Source organism: Macaca mulatta, chromosome 20 (genome assembly GCF_049350105.2).
Source record: "Macaca mulatta isolate MMU2019108-1 chromosome 20, T2T-MMU8v2.0, whole genome shotgun sequence".
Taxonomy (NCBI): domain Eukaryota; kingdom Metazoa; phylum Chordata; class Mammalia; order Primates; family Cercopithecidae; genus Macaca; species Macaca mulatta.
In genome coordinates, this window is record NC_133425.1 from 12,229,851 (window position 1) to 12,247,813 (window position 17,963).

The window sequence follows — 17,963 nt, forward strand, 5'->3', positions numbered from 1 at the left end:
CCATGAATTCCAGTTCCCTCTAGGAACTCTCCTTGCCCACCTGCTAGTCAGCCAGAGGACATCAGAGAGGCTGGCTTTGGTGGCATGGTACAGCAGTCACATCTCTCTGAGTTCCGAAGTCAGTTTCTCAGGTGGAAACCACCTGCCGTCCCAGTCAGCCTCACAGATCCCTCATGGGAGAGTGACATTTCTCAATGAGGAGCGGGTCCGGCACAGCCAGTCTGAACTGCAGGGCTGCAGTAGACCCGGTCGTTGAGCAGGTTTTAAGAGGAAGAGGTTGGCCACATCAGATGAAATCCTGGTTTCTTTACCAGGGCACTTTGAGGGGCGCTCAAGGGATAGGCAGGAAGAACCAAGCCCATGAGGGAGGCAGATTCCCATCTGCCCCTAAGGTTCACTCATGGGTCTGGCAGCCAGAGAGGCCTGTGGTATTTAAGCTGTTAGGCTTCTCTCCCTCTCCTCTCCACTTTCCTGAATGCGTGTAATTGAGTTTGTGGAAGTTAACCTTGCATACAGTGTGCCTCTACCTGATTTGAAGACAAATCACTTGCCCTCTTGAGCCTTGGGCACCTGTCTGAGAGGAAGGGCCTGCATAATAGGTTGGGCCTCCTGGACGGTCCCCAGCCCTGCAGCCCCGCCGCCCCGCCGCCCCACACACAGCTACATGTGTGTGTGCTCAGAAGGTAGCTGGACCCACTCTGTGCTTGGCCTTGTTTATAATCACTTGCATGGGCTAGGCAGGAGATTCCCTTGCAGAACTCGAAACTCCCTGCAGCATTGAAACCCTAGCCATTCCTATCTCTCGTGGTTGTCCTGAACCAGTGCCAGTCTTGGAAATGGCCTGTTTTGTTTCAGGCAGAGTCATAAAAATGCCTTAGGAGCAGAGACTGTCCAGGCCAGCGTGAGGCAGCCAGACCAGGGAGGCTTAGAAGTTGATGGGACTGAGCTGGCCTCCCTCAGTCCTCACAACTTTTCAGTCATTTGCTAATAATTAAAAGTTAAAAGTTCTCATCCCATCTTCCCTCCAGCCTTTGGACTGACTAGGATGCCACCATTTTTTATACATGGTTCAAGGTGAGATAGACTTTCTTTCCTTTTCCTGCCAAATTCTCTTGTAGAAAAGCCACATGCAACTTCCTGGTTTTTCAACTTGGCACATCCACATTATCTTTTTGCATTTATCTTTTTTTTACTACCTATACCCTGGCCTTTGAATTTTATAATACACTTTGCATTTTTCTAAATGCAATTGGGGTTTTCCAGAGCTGTACAAAGCCAGGAAATATGCATGTCATTTAAATGACTCCGGTTAACCTTTAGCCTTCAACTGGTTTCTCATAAAACTCGCTTCTCTCACAGCTATGGTTTGCATTCTCCAGAGGAGCAAAACTGATGAACATCTACAGCTTTCACTATTCCCTGCTGGGCCCCCTTCCCTTTGCTGCCTGCAGTCTGATGAGCCATGCTGCAGACTCTGGGAAATGTGAGTCCCAAGCAGTGTCTAGCAGAAGGTTCCAGACTAGATTGATGCAGCCCCTGTTGCCGTCTCCCGAGGTCTCCCAGGGCCCCTGGCTTCAGCGGCTTCCCTTCCTATCATGGCATCCTGTTCCTATCATAGCACAGTACCCATAATGTATCCCGTCTGTTTCCCACCAGAAACACAAGATCCAGACTGCAGATTGCACACTTGACTGTAGGCAGGGACTCTCAGTGTTTGCTCACCCACTCCAGCACCTGTCCATCCATCATTTGCTGAATGGTGGGCACTGTGCTAGCCACCAGAAACACGAGGAAGGACAAGACAGAGTCCTCCTCCCTTCACGCATCTATTCAGCAGATGGGTGCAGGTCTCTTTCCTGGGGCCGGCACTGTTGTGAGCATTTCACACAGCTTGACACATTTGACCTTTGCAACATGGCAATGTAGGCCCTGTTGTTTTAATCTTATGTTATGTTATGTTATGTTATGTTATGTTATGTTATGTTATGTTATGTTATATGTTATGTTATTTTTGAACCAGTGTCTTACTGTCATCCAGGCTGGAGTGCAGTGGTACAATCACAGCACACTGCAGCCTCTACCTCCTAGGCTCAAGTGATCCTCCCACTTCACCCTCCCTAGTAGCTGGGACCACAGACATACACCACCATACACAGCTAATTTTTTGTAGAGAAAGGGTCTCCCTCTGTCGCCCAGGCTGATCTTGAGCTCCAGGGCTCAAGCGATCCTCCTGCCTCGGCCTCCCAAAGTACTGGGATTATAGGTGGGAGCAGCAATTACCCCCATTTTACAGATGAGGAAGCTGAAGCACACCTGCTCAGTGTCAGGCTCTCTGCCAGAGGGTAGGGGAGCCAGGACACAAGGGCAAGATCCAGACTGCAGATTGCACACTTGACTGTACGCAGGGACTCTGAGTGTCTCCTCACCCACTTCCACGCCTGTCCATCCATCATTTGCTGAGTGGTAGGCACTGTGCTAGCTACCAGAAACACAAGGACAAGACAGAGCCCTCCTCCCTTCAGGCATCTAGCACAGTGAGGCACTTTAGCAGGTGGGTGTAGGTGCTCTGCTGGAAACTGCAGGATCAACAAGAAAAATACAAAGTAGTTGGACCTTTGCTGGGGGTGGTTGGTAAACAGGGACTAGAATTGCTTCTGAGCGTCCAAGCCTTTGAACCAAGGGCTTGTTGTGAGCCAGTGTGCAGCAGCAGACAACCTGGGGAAGGGCCTTCCAGGCAGAGGGGGCATCTGCAGTGAAGACACACAGGTATATTTGGCTACCAGGTCAGTAGCCCGTGTCTGGAACATTGGGTGGTCCATTAGTTCCCTATGGCTGCAGCTATACATTTCTACAACACCCAGTTATTCTCTTACAGCTTTGGAGGTCAGAAGTCTGCCACAGGTCTCACTGGGCTAAAGTCTAGGTGTTAGTCCTTCCTGGAAGCTCTGGGGAGAATCTGTTGTCTTGCTTTTTCTGGATTATAAAGGTCACCTATGCTTTGACTTATGGCCTCTCCCTCCATCCTCAAAGCCAGCAATGGCAGGATGAGTCTTTTTCACACTGCATCACTCCAACCTCCTCATCTGCCTCACTCTTTCACTTTTAGAACCGCTTCTGATTAGATTGGCCTGTCAAGGTAATCCAAGATGACCTCCCACAGCTCAGGCTCTTAGATTCAATCACACCCGTGAAATCCCTTTTATAAGGTAATATGTTCACAGGTTCCAGGGATTAGGGCATGGGCATCTTTGGGGGCTATTACGGCCCACCCCAGGTGGGATGCAGAAACTGGCAGCAGATGGGGCTGGAAGGGTAGGCAGAGGCTCTGCAGGACACGCTGCAGTTGAGGAATCCTGGAGAACTAAGCAGATGAACAGGCAGGGGACAGCTACCCCTCAGACGCTCTTCCGTTTTATGGCCTGGGCCCCACCTCCTGCCCTGTCCTTGGCCGATCCCTCTGACCTTGCAGCCCCAGTGCAGGGTGGAGGCATGCCCAGTGGGCCCCTGGGTCTCAGAGACAGCAATCTTTTGTCCTTTTGTCTGGACAAAAAAGCCCCCGTTTGGTGGTACAAGTTAAAATTCTGCCCTCAGCCCCCTCTCCACCGTACTCCCATCTCTAGAATGCCCCTGGTCTGAGCCCCCTGATATTCCCAGGTTGCCTCCTCCATTCTGGGCCACCCAGCCACATCCTGCCCTTCTTGCGTGTCTTCTCTAGCCACCCATGTCCTTGCTACTGTGGTGCCTCCAGGTAGGGCTCCCCAAGGTAGCCCTGGCTTGCGTCTCCCCAAGCTCTCCTTTCCTTTTTGCCCTAAAAGGCTCAAATATCCTCCTCCATGGCCATCTGGCCCCTCCCCTACCCTCCCCACCTAGTCACGAGGTACCAACTCCCCAGATTCCTCAAGTCATAGGGCCCTATCATTTCTTACAGGACAGCAATTCCAAGCCAGGAGAGCATCGGGGTTCTTTCCAGCCAATTTGAGCCATGAGGAATTTTAACCAAAAGCCCAAGTTGGCTTTTGAAAGAGGCCTTTCTCCAGGAAAGGACTAGAGTGTTCCAGTCATTAAATGTTCCGCTGCAGAATGCTAGTCCTTGACCAAAGTGGTTGGGTTTTTAAACGAAATGAAATAAATGTGCCTTTTTGTTTCTTCAAGAAATGAGAACAAAAGTAGCCAGGTGTGGTGGCAGTCACCTGTAGTCCCAGCTACTTGGGAGGTTGAGGTGGGAGGATCACTTGAGACTGGGAGGCAGAGGTTGCAGCGAGCCGAGATGGCACTACTGCATTCCAGCCTGGGCGACAGAGTGAGACTCCGTCTCAAAAAAAAAAGAATACAGTCAGCTGATTCTGGCCTCAAGTATATGAGTGAGAATTGAAGTTCTGTGAAGGTTCGTGCATGTCTCCTTTGATTTTGGTGGCTGTTGTTAAAAAACAAACCCCAAATAACCTTAGAAACTGTGTGTGTGCACACGTGAGTGTGTGCATGTGTGTATGTACACGTGTACACATGGGAAATCGCGACAGTGTGCTCTGTAGAAGTGTAGATCTGCTCGTGGACAGTTCCTCACCCCTGCAGGGCCAGGGCCCTAGGGCTCCCGGCTGGCTGCCACTTCCCCATTGAGGCTGTTCCTTGCCAGAAGACCCAGGGTCCGGTCTTTCACTTCTCTTCCTGCTGTGAGGAAAGTGTTTCTCTTGAAAACAGGAGCCAGCCCACCCCAGCTCCTGATACTGGCTGACACCAAAGACAGGAACTCTTTTGGGTTAAAACTTAGGGCTACAAGTAAGACTTGATGAGGCTTACATCCCAGTGGGTTTACTGGTGAATTGGGAATGGGTGGTGTGTAAAGGCAGCCAGAGCAGCTGTGCATTCGTTCAGCAGCGGTTTATGGTGGCCCTGCTGCCTCCTGGGCCAGCCCAGCCCTGGGGATCAAGCTAAGCTGGCACTCCCTCTCCTCCACCTCTCTCTTCTCCTGGAAGGAAAGGAATGCATTCTTCCTTTAAGGCCTAAGACTCACAGCTGGGTTGAGGAAGTCCTGCCTGCCCCGAATGTAAAATGTTAAAACTTCCATATTTGGCAAATCTATACTCTAGTTTTGTTTAGTTGTGTGTGGGCATGGGGTTATATTCAGCACTGGAAATTGTGGGAGCCCAGCTGTGCATGAACAGCTTCTCCACCCAGTTAGGGAGAGTGGGAGCTCCCCATCTAGGTTTAAAGTTGCAGCTCTTCCTCCCATAGATCTGTGGTTTACCCTCAGTCCCAGCCCCTGCAACAACACTGACCCCTGGAGAGCCCAGACAAAGGTTCTGAGAAGTCCTGCAGACCATGGGGGTTTGGTTAATAAGAGCTGCCCCTCATCAGCAGCTCTCCATGTGGGGGGATTAAGGTTTTGTTTGTTTGTTTGTTTTTGTTTTATTGTTGTTGTTGTTTGCTGGGTCTTGCTCTGTTGCCTAGGCTGGAGTGCAGTGGCACACATATGGCTCACTACAGCATCAAACTCCCGGGCTCAAGCAATCCTCCCACCTCAGCTTCCCAGGTAGCTGGGCCTATAGGTGCACACCACCATGCCTGGATAATTTTTCTGATTTTTCGTAGAGACAGCATTTTGTCGTTTTGCCCAGCTAGTCTTAAACTCCTGGGCTCAAGCAATCCTCCCACCTGGCCTCCCAAAGTGCTAGGATTACAGGAGGGAGCCACTGTGCCTGGCCAAGACAGCTTATCATGTGCCAGGCACTGAGGATTTATGTGTGGAGGCCCCATGCGGGAGGGACCCAGGTAGCACCTGACCCCAGGGCCACACAGCTCCAGAGCCCTCGATCTCCTCCTAAGCCTCACCTACTCTCACTCCATCCTAGCATCACCCAACCATTTTTCTTTCCTTTCTCAGCCCATGTAATACCTGCCGGTTTCCTCCAACACTGATTTGGGCTAAAGGAGCCCAGAATAAACAGGTGGCCCTGGCCCTAAGCCCCAGTCCTCTCCTGAACTGGGGGAAGCCCTCCACTTCCAGCCTCCTGCTGCCTGTGGCGCTCCCCTGTCTGCTGGGAGGCAGTGAGGCTGGCCCAGGGGGACCTGACATGGAGAATCTGTCCTTACAGGGTGCGAGGGGACGGCTGTGGTCTCCCCTTGCCTGTGTGTGTTCTACCTGGAATGGAAACCAGCTTTTCACCTTGTCCAAGAGGTTGGGGACCTGGGGGGACACAGCCCTGCCTCTGTCCCAGTCCCCCGTTGCTGGTTTTCTCTCCACCAGCAGAGTCCAGGCCCAAGCCCTATGGGTCCCAGCAGGGCCACGCTGAGCCCTCTCTCCAGCCCTGCGGCCCAGCTCTGGGATGCACCCATACCACCCCTTTTAGTCCCCTGCCTGCTGAGTGTGTCCCCTTCAGCTCTGGGCCTTCATACAGGCCCATCCCTCTGCTTGGGACGCTTATTCCTGCCACCGTGGTCCCCTGTGTTTGGCCGACTCCCTGACACCTTCAACTCTGCAGACAGCTCACCTCCCAGCAAAATCTTCCCTGACCGCCAGAACTCTCTGTTCATGGCATTTCCTGCTGTGTGTGATTTTCTATTTTTGTGTGGTTCTTTGATTCATGTAGGTACCAAGCTGCTTGGGGGCAGAAACCCCAACTCTTGTTCACAGTTGGATCCCAGGGCCCACAGTGTAGGAGGTACTCAGTGAAGACGGGCCAGATATGAATGAATGGAAATGCGAGTGGGTTAGGGTCCGAGCCCATAAATGAGGACATTGGCCTTGTTTTCCAAAAATAGACCGTGACTCCAGGGCCCTAGAGGAAGCCTGTAAACCTCCTGGTCTGACAGACATCTGACACACTCTGTGTGGGTCCCTATCCACTGAGAAGTTGGAATAAGATCAAGACTTAATTCGAGGGCCCAGCATTAGTCTTCTGAACTCGCTGGCTATATGAGTCATCTCCACCATGGAGGGAGGCAGTTTTAAACTGGAAAGGTCAATCGATATGTCAGAATATCTAGTAAATCATTCACGTTCCACCTGAAAAGCCTGCCCTTGTTCAGCGCCCCTCGAAGACACTGCGGAGAAAGAGGCAGCTGGGGCTGGGTGGTGATTTACCTCGAGGAAAATTAATACGGTGCCATCAATTCTGAAGGCAGAAAGGGCCCATGGCCAGAAGGCTGCACGCGGGCTGGAATAACTCACGGCCCGTGAGGTCCCTGAGTTTGGGGAGGCCTCTCCTTGGCCCTGGGTATAAATCAGCAGCCCTTTTGCAGAGAGAGAGTCAGAGTCTTTGTCAGGCCTGGGGGAAGGCAGCCAGCACCAGAAGCCCCTCTTCCCCAGGAGCCTGTCGTTGTCTGAAGGGTTGAAAGGCACCTCTGTGCCACCCTTCTCAGCCAGCACCAAGCACTGGACTCATTTACAGGTGAGGCCGCGAAGCCCCCACCCTGGGTTTCAGGAGGATCACGGGAAGGAGCTTTCAGCCTGGCTGTCAGAGAAGAATGTGACAGGCCCATTTTTACTCTACAGGCCTTAATTGGATGGTCAGAGGGCACATCTGTGGCTTATAAGAAACAGACGGCGGGAGGGGTTAGTGAAGGAGAAAGCACGCTTGCTTCAGGTCGAGTGCCCGTGGAGGTGCTGGGGCAGCACGCTGGCAAGCAGGCAGACTCAGCCAAGACCCAGCTTTGTCACACACGTGAGGCCTTGGCTGCCCTCTTCATCTTTCTGAGTGTCTGTTTCTGTCAAATGGAGATGATAAGGCCCAACAACATAAGATAAGGAGGATTTGGTGAGAAAATGCATTTGAAATGGCTGAAGACAGTGCCGTGTGTTATAAGTGCTTGGCAGTTGTTATTGTCCTATGGTAGCCTTGGGTCTCCAGAGCCAAGAGCAGCCTCCTGTCTGGATCTGAGTGGCTTCATCCCACTGTGTGGGACTCTAATCCCAAGTGTTGTATGTGAGTAGCTGGGACCACAGGTGTGCACCACCACACCCAGCTAATTTTTGTATTTTTTGTAGAGAAAGGGCTTCACCTTGTTGCCCAGGCTAGTCTCGAACCCCTGGGCTTAAGTGACCCTCCCACCTCTGCCTTCCAAAGTGCTGGGATTACAGGCGTGAGCCTCTGTGCCTGGCCGGGAAACCCATTTCAACCTGAGATTGAGTGAGGACAGACATCCAAACTATATCAGTACTTGTGGGAAGTGACTTGAAGGCCTCTCAGGTCTTTAGCTTGTCCTCTGGGAAGTAGGGAGAATCCTAAGTAATAGCCACTTCACAAGGAGGCGGTGAGGATGAAGTGTGTGGAGCACAGAGCCACTGTTTGTTGAAAGTGCATTGTTACTGTTATTGCCTTTGTTGTGGTAGTTAGGCTTGTTTTGATTATTCTTTCCAGGGAACTTTAGCTTCCTTGGCTTCTGGGGTATGCACGCTAGCACTGGACCAAGGATGAAGCTCAAGTAGGGCCCTGGGCTCATGCCCTGGGCTGACAGTGGAGGCCATGGGGGTGGTGGGGAGGAGCACAGGCCTGAGGCCATCCCACCTGGCTCAAGATCCCCACTCGCTACCTCTGTGACCGGAACAAATTCCTCCACATCATCTGTAAAATGGGGCTAGGAACTATTTCCCCCTTACTGTGGGATTGTTATGAGGATTCAGTGATGCGATCCATGTTGTTTTAACAGTGCTTTGCTACAGTAAGGCTTTGGATAGTACCTCACTGGTAGATAATTTCCTGTTAAGGACAGCTAAAGTGGAATTCCGATGGGGATGGTGAGAGCCAAGACGTTCTTTAGTTTGTTTTTGTTCAAGCAATTCTCGTGCCTCAGCCTCCCGAGTAGCTGGGATTACAGGCGCCTGCCACCATGCCTAGCTGATTTTTATATTTTTAGTAGAGACGGGGTTTCACCATGTTGTCCAGGCTGGTCTCAAACTCCTGACCTCAGGTGATCGAGAGCCGAGACATTTTATGCCACTGCCCAGTTTCTGCCTTTCCAGAGCCTGGTGTCACATTTTAAGTCAGTGCTACCCCATCTCCTTCAATTCAGTTCATGTCACCTCAGCTCGATGGAGGCAGTTCTGTGTCTGGGCACCAGGAATCCCCAGGGGGAGGCCCTCCAGCACCACCTGAGATGTTTGCCGTGTCAGAGAACCAACCATGTGATCACTTTGTATTTTTCTTTGAATCTACTCACAATTTACCCGTCAGGGCAAGATGAAGTAGGTTAAGCTAGTCCAAAACTACACCCATGAAATCAGGAGGTCCATAAACTAAATATGTATTTTCTCACAACATCTGAAGCTAAATAGAGAATGAGATAAAATTAAAAACCATTCACATAGGTGCCATCTAAAACCATCTTAGGTCCCCGTCCCCCCCAACCCCCACTGTCCCCCCCTAACCCCCACTGTCCCCCATAGTCTGCACACAAGGTGGACTTGTTAAGGCTCCCCTGGGACCCCTGCCTACCCACCGAGCCTCACCTGGTCCTGGTCCCGAGAGCCAGGCCCACTCTAACGTCTAGGAGGAAGCCGTGCCTCCCCAGGGGTTAGGCTGGGCTTTTCATCGTACAGCACAGGGAGAGTGAGGCAGTTTACAAACCACATTTAATATTCAGTATTGCAATTTTAAATTTGTGGAACGAACCTGAACTACTACTTGTTTTTTTATGCTACCTATAGATATTAAATGTGGACAGATTTTGCTTGGCAGACCATTGGTTTGGAAGGCTGGGTAAGCCCTGTGTTTGAGTAAAAGTAGCATTCAAGTAGGAGTAGGATTCAACCCCGGGTCCTTTTTGGCCCCAGGCAAGGAAGTTCTATACCTGCCTCACCAACACTTCTTCCAGGAGGGCAGAGAATCGGATGTGAATTATTTCTCACAATCGCCAGGAATGGCTGCAGCTGTGCTGGGCAGATTCTGCCTCTGTTCCCAAGCTCATCCGTCACCTTTTACATGGGTACACCGAGGCCTAGCGAGCAGGAGGGGGCTTGCCCAGGTCGCTGGCCAGGTCATTGTGCTGCTTCCATACAAGGTGGCTGGGAGGGGAGGCCTAGCCAGTTTGGGGCAGGAAGTGTCCGAGAAGCTGGTCAGAGCTCCCCACTGTGCAGCCACCCTGGGCTCCTCCACCTGGGAGTTCTTGGGACAAGTCTGAGAGCCTTTGAAGCCCCTGCAGCCTGAGAGTGTCAGAGCTCTTGCTACCTTCAGATCCTGTTTCCAGACAGAACAGCCTGTTAGAGCTTTCTGTCAGCTGGGGCTCTGTCTGGAAAGGGGCCTCTGCGCTGAAAGCCCCAGTCCGTCAGTGCGGATCACACATGTGGCCTTGCCCTGTGCCAGGTGCTTGACTGGACCCTTGCTGAATCAGATGAAAGAAATCCTCCGGAATCCTCCTGCACTTCTGCAGTAGGTAACAACTTTGTTTCATGCTTTTGAGGCCAGAGGCTCTGAGAGGTCACGTGACCAGCCCAAGCGTCCACAGCTAGGATTCAGCAGAACCAGCTCATCCTTGCCAGGTGGGAGGCGGTCTGCCGTCTGCCAGGGGATCTGAAATGTGTCTGCTTCAGGTGCTGTGGCTGATGCTTCCGGGCCATTATCCGTGTACCATCTTCAGCTGGGTGTGGGCAAGAGCCTCGATGGAGATGGGCCCAGGAAGACCTTGGTGTATTTCTCACACTCAAAGAGGGCTGCCGCGGAAGGCCCATGGCGACCCCCAGGGAGGAAGCTTGGTGCTCTCAGGGAGTGGAATTTGTGCCAGCCTCGGGCAGGAAGTGCACCAGGCCCCCAGCCATGGGTGGAGAACTTCTCCAGAGACGGCTGTGATGTGCAGCTAGAGGCCATGCTCGACACCCCTGCTCTTTTCACAGGACCCAGAAGTGGTGCCAGATCAAAACCGTAGCATTGGCTGGAAAATTGGCTCACGTATTGCCATCTGTGCCCATCACTTACCCATGGAGTGGGCGCCGTCCTGGGCTGAGTCAGGTGGGGGTCCTGGCATTGAGTTAGTAATTTCAGGTTTTCCCTTTGTTGTTTAAAGGCATACTTGTTAGGCTACCAAGTAATATAGAGACATATTCACATTGTAAAAGGCTCAAACAATGCAGTGTGTAGAGTAAAAAGTGAAAGTGCCCTGCCATTTCCCCAGCCACCCATGGTACCCCCCCCACCCAGGCCACCTGCCTCTCCAGCAGGAACTCCCAGCCTCCGTTGGGGGGAGGGAGAGGGTGTCCTTCCGGAGCAAGCTCTTCGCACCTGCACACATACGTATTCCTCTGGGTGGATAGCCTCGGGCTGTCTTGTTCACCATGGTCACTCCAGCCCGGGCACAGGCCTGGCACGTGGTAGGCACCCAGTAAATTTTTACTAAATGAATGACAGTAGCAGTAGTTTTTACATGAATGGGACCATGGACGTCTTGTTCTGCAACTTGCTTTTAGCACTTTAAAGTGGGGTTTTCCTGCGTCAGGGCATCAGGGTGTGAGGGTGGGCTTATCTGCCATCATTGCATTAAATGGAAGCACCCGAGGGACTGTCCCTTGCGCATCACCCTTGTTGACATGCATCGGCTGTGTCCGTTCATCCATGTCACAGAACCCTGAGGGTCAGCCTTTTAGCAACTCAGTTCACAAACACAGCACTTTGGCAGGAGGGAGTCCTAGCTGTGAAATTGCTCAAATTGCCCTCCATAAAAGAAGCTGCCCATCAAACCTCCTGCCAACAGCACAGGGAAATGCCTGTTCCTCCCCTCTCTCCCACACTGGCCCCTTTTGGTCTTTGTCATCTGTGCCAGCGTGATGAGCAGAAGCTTACCCATCTGCTGGGCATGTCCACCTGGTCGCCTGGTCACCTGGTTAGAAGTGGCTGTGGGAATTCCTCCTTCCATATATCCCAGGTGGCCAGGGAAGGGCCCAACTCAGGAAATGGCATCGGTAAGAATGACAGGGCAGCCTGCTGAGGGGTGCTGGGCATGACTCGCAGCATGTGCTGGCCCACCCAGCCGCCGCCAGGCACTGCTCCAAACCAATCAGCCCTGTGCTCTGCTCCGTTTTTTCCATCTCTGTCTTTGCTCATCAAAGAGGTGCCAGAAAAGGCTTCCAGCGGTTGGAATTCCTGCCTGCTTTGTGTGTGTTTGGAGGCCACACAGCTGTGTTCTCTCAAACCTCCACCATCCTTTACACTCAGAATATCTGCTTAGACATTCCTAACTCTGCTTGGTTGTTGTTTATTTTAAAATAGTCCCAGAAATATGCTTGCTTATTTAGTTCTCCACCAAACACTCCATTGCATAGAATCATGCGTCCCCTGCATTCTGGTTCCTTGGAAGAACCGCAGAAGGGGGACCTGCCTCATATGACCAGGCTGCATCAGTCATGGGGGTGAGCTGTCAGACATTCACTTTTTTACAAAATGGAAACAGGGACTTGCTGTGTTGCCCAATCTGGTCTCGAACTCTGGACCTCAAGTGTGGTCAGAATTTCACTTTGAAATTTTTGGGTTGAAGAAGAGCTTAAGAATGGGCTATTCCTTTCCTGTGTTTGTGGATTCATGGAATAATTCTTAGGGGCCATTGTCAAGAAAGGGACCATGGACAACCTAGCTGGAGTTCTTCCATACTAGCTGTCCTCGGGCAGCAGAGTGGTGCTGATGGCCATCTGCAGCATTGCCAGGGAGCCTCTGTGTGAAGCCTCCACAGTGGGCTACTTTCCTGTTACGTTTCTGCACAACTCCCCACTTACCCATCCTGCCTGGAGGTCCAGAGAATCTACATTCCGGTGTCTTAGGAGGCACTCTGGATTTTTGTTTCTATTTTGTTTTATTTTAGTTAGTTGTTTTTGAGAGAGAGTCTCGCTCTATTATTCAAGCTGGAGTGCAGTGGTGTGATCTTGGCTCACTGCAACCTCTTCCTCCCTGATTCAAGTGATTCTCCTGCCTCAGCCTCCCAAGTAGCTGGGATTACAGTCATGTGCTACCATACCCAGCCAATTTTTTTTTTTTTTTTTTTTAGTAGAGACAGGGTTTCTCACCTAGTTGGCCAGGCTCGTCTTGAACTCCTGACCTCAAGTGATCCACCCACCTCAGCCTCCCAAAGTGCTGGGATTACAGGCATGAGCCACTGCACCCAGCCTATTTTAATTTTTTGAGATGAGGTCTCACTATGTTGCCCAGGCTAGTCTTGAACTTCTGGGCTCAAGCACCCCACCCACCTTGGCCTCCCAGGGTGTTGGGATTACAGGCGTGAGCCACCAAGTCTAGCCAGGATTTTGCCTTTAAAGCCCCTAACCTCCTTTCTCAGTAAAGACGTGAGGTAAGCAGTTTTCCCTCCTGTGTTTATATCTACCCCAACTCACACCATGAACTGCTTCTATTAAAAGACACAGGAGATGGATAACTGGTGTTGAAAATGATATCACTTATTTCAAAGGGTAAAAGGGAAGTTGTGTGTGGCTTTCAGTAAAAGCTCACAGACCTATTCAGTGTTGGCCACTTGATGAAGAAGCCTTACTTTGTGGTGCGTGCCCCCGGGTCTGGCCCCAGTGGCGCCTGAGAGGCAGCAGGTAGAGGCAAGTGCGTGCTCTGAAGGCTGTGATTCACCTCTCAGGGCGGGTGGGGCTGTGTGCCCTGGCAGCCTTCTGCACCCACTGAGCCTCAGGCCTCCCCTGCCTCTACAGGGCTATCCTGAGGGGCTGGCTAGGAGATGGGTAGAGTTAGCGGGTAAATGGGTCCTCCCCAGAGTCTGACCGCCAGCACTCAAGCTACCTCTGCTGCTTGCCAACCAGGTGACCTCAGCACATTGCTTAACCTGAGCCTCAGGTTTCCTTCATCTGAAAAATGAGGAAAATTGTCAGGAAAGCTTTGAACACGATGCTTGAAGCACAGCAGGCCTCTGATAGGTGCAAGCTCAAGTTCCATGACTCAGGCTGCGGATGATCTGCTGGGCTTTCTGGTAACCCACTGGTAGCTGAACTTGACACCTGAGCTCCCCCTCGTAAGTTACCCCACTTTTCTTTGCAGGAAAGTTGTGCTTAAGTAACGGGTACTCAGCAGGGGCATTCTGACACCCTGGGACGGCCATGGGTTTCTTCCTCAGAAGGCTTCTCTGTCAGCTGCCCTCTCTCACTGTAGGGTCTGCTTGGACTCAATGTGCAGGAGCCCTCCATTATCGACAGAAAACAAACTCCTTAAAAACACACTTAGGCCAAGCACCGTGGCTCACGCCTGTAATTTACCTTTAGGAGGCAGGTGGACAGATCACTTGAGGTCAGGAGTTCAAGACCAGCCTGGGCAACATGGCAAAACCCCATCTCTACAAAAACGAAAAACTAGCCAAGTGTGGTGGTATGCACCTGTAGTCCCATCTACTTGGGAGGCTGAGGTGGGAGGATCGCTTGAGCCCAGCAGGTCAAGGCCCAAGTGAACCAAGATCACACCACTGTACTGCAGCCTGGGTGATAGAGTAAGACCTGTCTCAAAAAACAAACCAACAAAAACAAAAACACACACACAGAAAAAACATGCCAGGTTTGGTGGTGGGAGCCTGTAGTCCCAGCTACTTTGGGACTACTTGGGAGGCTGAGGTGGGAGGATCACAGCCTCCCGGGAGGTTCCAGTGAGCCAAGATCATACCTGCACTCCGGCCTGGCTCTGTCTCAAAAACAAACACAAACACACACAAAAAAGCCCATGCTTAAACCAATCCCTGGCTTGCAGGCATTTCCAGCATTTCCTTGAAAGTTTTTGCAAATACAGATTTGAACATAACTGATTTCAGTTCCTGTCCCCAAAACTTTTGGTTCCTTCCTTCCTTTTGTTCGTGGCACAATGGTGAGAGTAGGTGCTCCGGAGTCAGAATCTATCAGGGTTTGAGGACTGGGTCTGTTGTCTATGAGCTGTATGACTTTGGCTGAGCTTCTGAAATTCTGTGGGCCTCAGTTTCCTCTTCTATAAAACAGGGTGGTCGTGACAATTAAATATACTAACAAGCGTTTGATCCATAATAGAATCCCCAACGCATGCTGACTGTCATTATCCTCATCGTCACGACTGTCCCCAGTCTAGTGGGAGACAGGCCAGGAGGCAGGCAGCTCTCCCTACCCCAGTGTCGAGGCCCGCATGGAGCAGGGAGGAGGTGGGGTGAGGATTGTCCTTACCTGGGCCATCTGTCCAGACCCATCTCAGGGGTCTCCTCCTCCTGTACCCCCTCACCTCCACTTCCCTGCTGGCTCCTACAGCCTTTGCACCCCTTTCACATGGTGCTTTCGGGGCATCAAGTGGGATGCACCTTCATCTCCTATGAGTTCAGCTAGACCTGCTCAGCACAGCAGAGAGAGAGAGAGAAGGGCACTCAGCTTCACTGGAGTGGCCTGTCCCTGCCGTCCCTCACAGTGAGCCTGGGCCCTGGAGTCGGGACATTGGGAGAACCAAGCCACTTAGTCAGTGCGATTTACCATGGTCATACTGGTCCCAGTGAGTATGAGTCTAGGACTCAAAAAGTGCTTCAAGGCCTCCTAAACCCTGGCTGACACTTCCTGTGACACTCAGGCAAAGGAACAAACAGGCTTCCAGTGTAGAGGCCGGGAGCATGCCCTGCTGGACACTTCAGTGATTCTGCCCAGACTCAAGGGTTGGAAGGCGGGCAGTGACTGGTCACGTTTCTCTTCGTATCTATACTGCCTGGCACTGAGGAACCACCAAATAAATCTGTCTTAAAGCAAAGGGGGCGTATTTTTGAAGAAATAAATATCAGCTAAGTGCCGAGGGTGGGCACATGCACCCTGGGCACAGCATAGGTGGAAGACGGCAGGGCTTGTGCAAGACTGAGCAAGAGGAGGTAGAAGGCGAGCCAGGACATGAGGGTGTGGCAGTGCAGAGAAGGGGCCCCTTTGAAGGACGGGAAAGTGGGCTAGGAGCAGCTCCAGGAAGCCCACTTCCATGGCACAGTTAGCAGGGATGAGGTAGCAAGACTGGAGGCAGCAGCTGGTGGAACACGCCTCTCTCATCCCAAGTGTGAGGACAGTGACCGAAACCACAGTGCGTGCAGGGACAGGGCAGGCCTGATTAGGAGGGAGGACCCACAAGCTTCCTAGCCTGTTGGGGTGGAGGGGTGACGAGGGCCTTTGGACGACAGGCAGGTCCTATCATGCACTTGTAGAAGCCATGGTGGTTAATTTCTGCCTTCTTTTGTAACTGTGGCATTAGGAAGCAGGACTGACCCCATTCCTCTAAATGATGTCCTGGTCTCAACCTTTCCTCCAGGGTACTTCCCAGTTGTACAGGGCCCCTTCCCAGCCTGTGGCTGTCCTAGTGAACTGCCTTGCTGTGTCACCTTCAACCAAAGATGAAGGCTCCAGGGGCTCAGAGGGGAAACCGAAGGGTAACGTGAGTCAGGGGTTCCAGAGGCTTGACCCAGAATCTCCGTGTCTGTCCTGGGCAGGCCACGCCTGATAAGTTTCCAGCCCTAAGGTGTGATTGCAGTAAACCTTCTGGAGGCCAGAGTCGGCTTCATCTACAGATGCGAGGTTTGTGGGAGGAGGCAGAGTGCTCTTGTGGCTTAACGGGCCCTCTTGGCTCCAGCTGCTCAGAGGAGGGGCAGCTGAGAGCCACAGGAGGCCTTGCCTCTGAAGTTTGAAGCATTTACAGGCACCACCTCCCCCCTACTTTTTCCAGGCCACATCAGGCAGCTCCCTTCTTAAGAAATGACCTTGTGTGTCTCTTTTTACATCTGAGTTCTTTAGAAAAATCTCTCCCTTTTTTCCTGGGGGGCCCTGCATGCCTGCCTTGGCCCCACTGCCCAAATATGCCTTCTCTCATTTCCCTCCTGCCTCTGCCGTGTAGTTTCTAATGTAGCTCAAATGTGAAAAATTAGGTTTGCATGGTTGCCATGAATTTTACATGAATCACATTTAAATCAATAAAGCCTGTAGAATGAATCAAGTTATCATTATTATGAAGAAGTAGGGGGCTATTTAAAGGGGCCGTGGGCCTTTAAGCACATAATGGAAAAAGTTTCCTACTACTGGATGATCCCCGATAAAGCACTTAACCTTTTGCAGCTCTGGGCTCCCTCAGTACCCGAGATGCCTTTGAAGTTTCTACTTTCTTCTTAGCAGGTGTGATCAAGCAGAACTAGAATGAAAGTCACATTTTCCATGACTTGTTTCTTATTTGAACAGTTGCTAATCTTTTTTTTTCTTTTCTTTTTTTTTAAGTGGGTAGTCTTTTAAATGACATTCTGTTTCAAATGTGTGAGCTTGGGATCTTTGATGTAAATAGCAGGAAAAAGTGGGCGGTAATGTTATGGAACGTGGAAAGCCTGCCTTTTCTAGGTCGTGCTTTTAGAGCAAGAACCAGAGAGAAGAAAGGAAAGAAAGGAGAGAGAAGATGAACAAGAAAAAAGCCTGTTCAGGGGTCACGGCTGGAAAGGCCCTCATAGCAGCCTGGCACATCATGTTCTGACTCTGGGTGCAGGGCTCCCCCCACCTCCCCATTTTCACCTTGATCAGTCCTGACATTCTGTCCATGGGCCAGCTCTGGTCTGTGTGTTGGGAATGACCACTCCAGGGACAGAGGCCAGGCAGTCAGCATAGCTGAGGGTTTGCCACAGTGTTCTGGACCGTTGAGTAAGACAGGAGCTACAGCTGGGCACAATGACTCATGCCTGTAATCCCAGCACTTTGGGAGGCTGAGGCAGGCAGATCACCTGAGGTCAAGAGTTCGAGACCAGCCTGGCCAACATGGTAAAACCCCATCTCTACTAAAAATACAAAAATTAGCTGGGCGTGGTAACAGGCACCTGTAATCCCAGCTACCTGGGAGCCTGAGGCAGGAGAATCACTTGAACCCAGGAGGCAGAGGTTGCTATGAGCCGAGATCGTACCACTGCACTCCACCCTGGGCGACATAGTGAAACTCTGTCTCAAAAAGAAAAAAAAAAAAAGCTAGAAGCATGGCTGTAGCATAAGATTGGCACCAAATGAGACCTTCACTTTGGAAGTTAACTCAAACTCC

General features: G+C 51.5%; 1 protein-coding gene and 1 long non-coding RNA gene across 36 annotated transcripts in view; both read left to right on the plus strand.

Moving 5' to 3' along the window:
* CLEC16A (C-type lectin domain containing 16A) overlaps positions 1 to 17,963 on the plus strand; it is a 238,236-nt gene that overhangs the window by 132,658 nt on the left and 87,615 nt on the right. The window lies entirely within an intron of this gene.
* On the plus strand, positions 6,445 to 17,724 carry LOC144338384 (uncharacterized). Its single transcript, XR_013412440.1, has 2 exons — positions 6,445 to 6,739; positions 17,647 to 17,724. It is a non-coding gene; the product is annotated as an uncharacterized LOC144338384 (long non-coding RNA).